This window comes from Hemicordylus capensis, chromosome 3 (genome assembly GCF_027244095.1).
Source record: "Hemicordylus capensis ecotype Gifberg chromosome 3, rHemCap1.1.pri, whole genome shotgun sequence".
Classification (NCBI taxonomy): Eukaryota; Metazoa; Chordata; class Lepidosauria; order Squamata; family Cordylidae; genus Hemicordylus; species Hemicordylus capensis.
Genome location: NC_069659.1, coordinates 18,602,367 through 18,605,258, shown reverse-complemented (window position 1 = coordinate 18,605,258; position 2,892 = coordinate 18,602,367).

The following is a 2,892-nucleotide window of genomic DNA, read 5'->3' as shown; positions in this document are numbered from 1 at the left end:
TGATTCACACAATCAAAAATTGTGTTCTATTACATTCAGTGCAAAACTTCCAGCATAGCTTTATATCTTACCATAAAACATACTGAGGTCATTCACACAATCAAAAACTGTGTCATACCCGGGTTTGGGAGCTGTGTGTGCTCCCAATTTTTGGTGGTGTGAAAGCAAGGTAAGAGGAAAACCTGAGCAGAGATGATTGTGTGGAAGCAAGGCAGGAGGAACATAGGAACTAGGAAGTTGCCATATACTGAGTCAGACCATTGGTCTATCTACAGTAGCTCAGTATTGTCTACACAGACTGGCAGCAACTTCTCCAAGGTTGCAGGCAGGAATCTCTCTCTGCCCTATCTTGGAGATGCTGCCAGGGAGGGAACTTGAAACCTTCTGCTCTTCCCAGAGCGGCTCCATCTCCTGAGGGGAATATCTTGCAGTGCCAGCACTTCTAGTCTCCCATTCAAATGAAACCAGGGTGGACCCTGCTTAGCTAAGGGGACAAGTCATGCTTGCTACCACAAGACTAGTTCTCCTTTCATGTTAAATGGAACTCATCAGGCCTATAAGGGTCTCTATAAATAGACCCTACTGATATGAACCATTTAGACCAATGGATAAAGTTTTAAATTCCCTCAACAATTTATTGAAATCCCAGTGATCTGAGAGAGGTTGGTAGGAGTTAGAAATCATTGTCACTATCATGGGGAACTCATGAAATTCTTATAAAGCTTGAGACTGGTTTGGGGTCTTACCTAAGGGTGTGGAGGGCTCATAGTACTGTTTCTATGGCCACCTTCAGACATAATGCAGACCGTGAGTCCAATGGACCCACATTTCTGTGCCCCCCCCCCACTGTCTGAATTTGGATGTCAGGGAGAGCGCCCTCTCTGCAGTCTCACTGACTGCAGAGAGGAGGGGGGACTGACTAGGGCTTCCTTCTTTACTGAAGGACAGCCCCGCCAGCCAGACTGCAGTACAAAGCAACCAGAATGAGGTGCCAGCATTCAGATGTAACCCTGGCACCACAGAACTGGAGGTCGAGGTGGTGGACCTTGCTACAAACTGAAGGTACAAATCACAGTCCGTGGAGGGAAACAGTTGATCCTTTTTGTTGTTGTTGTTGTTGTTGTTGAAACTGTGGTTGCCTGCATACAGACGTACAGTTTTCGAAACCAGAGGTCCCTTCACCTCCGGTTTCATGTAGCTTGCGAATGCAGCCATTATTTTTCCTTCAACTAGAGTAGTCATGTGCACGGACCGGTTCGGAGGCCATTCTAAAGGAGAGCAGTTCCTTTTAGAAAACGGGCGGCAGGAGAACTCCCTGCCATCCCCTTTGGCAGTTCCGCTGCAAATGGCTTCTAAGAAGCCTTTTGCGCACACGGGCACAAAAGGCTTCTTAGAAGCCATTTGCAGCCAAACCGCCAAAGGGGAAAGGGACGGCAGGAAGTTCTCCTGCCGCCCTCTTGCAATGGGAAGGGATTTAGCAAGAAGGGGGCGGCAGGGGTCTTGGGGGTGGCAGGGGGCTTGAAGGGGGCGGGCGCCAGCCGAGCGGGGAATGAAGCGGGCGGCAGGGAGATATCCTGCTGCCCGATTGCTCAATAAAATATGGCGCCGTTGTTGGGAGGGGTAAGTAAAGCCCCCCCTATCCTTATTGGAACCCCCCACCCCAGTGCCGGACCGCAGCTCCACGGTTCCGTGCACACCCCTAAACTAGAGTCTGCACTCTTTGTGGGCAGCAGCAGGCATAGAAGTGTTACAAATGCTGTTTGCCTCCTGGCAGGCACCACTTTACTTCCTGGACTGCACTGAAGAGCAATGGTGCATCGGGATGCAATAGCATCCCCCTGCGCATTCTGGGGGGGAAACATTCTCCTGAATACCAATAGCAGGGGCTGACTGTGAGAAAGGGCTATTTGCCTTCATTTCCTGCTTCTGGCTGCACAGAGGCATCTGGTTAGTCACTGTGGGAATCGGGATGTTGGATCCAGCAGGGCTGTTCATATAATTTGATTCCTACCCACTGAAGGATCAAATCACCACCATAAAACTTTGCTCCCAATCCCATCCCAGAGAAGCAGTGCAGAAGAATACCATGGCGGATAGTAGTGAATGCTCACTACCATGACCCCAGATCTCTTACAAGCTTTGATAGGAGCAAAGGAAGCTTTGCGAAAATCTCTTATTTACAGGCTGTGAATTCATTTGCTGAAAGCATTTTGCCTCAGTTTTCTTCATCTCGACACATTTTACAAAACATTGACCAACAAAATCCACAAATTGACATAAGCCACAAAAGACTAACATCAGCTATCAAACATTTTCTGAAAAAGAATAAGGTTGACAGCATTTTTTGAAAGCAAAACAAGGAGAGAACAGGACAAGAAGCATTACGGACAGTGGCGGACATCCAGACTAAATTACTCGTGAGGAAGCCAATTAATTTCCATTGAACGGAGAGCTGGTCTTGTGGTAGCAAGCATGACTTGTCCCCTTAGCTAAGCAGGGTCCACCCTGGTTGGATATGAATGGGACACTTGTTGTATGAGTACTGTAAAATATTCCGGTCAGGGGATGGAGCCACTCTTGGAAGGGCAGAAGGTTCCAAGCTCTCTCTCTGGCTTTTCCAAGATAGGGCTGAGAGAGATTCCTGCCTGCAACCTTGGAGAAGCTGCTGCCAGTCTGTGTAAACAATACTGAGCTAGATGGACCAGTGGTCTGACTCAGCATATGGCAGCTTCCTATGTCCTATGCCCTAAACTACTGATGAGTATTTTAGGCTGGCTATCAGCCAGTGCTAGCTGCAAAGCAGAATTTAAATGTCCGTGAATCCTGCAAGCACACAGAATCTCCAAGATGCACCTTGCATCTGAGACAGTACCAAACCTTTCTTAATCTGGA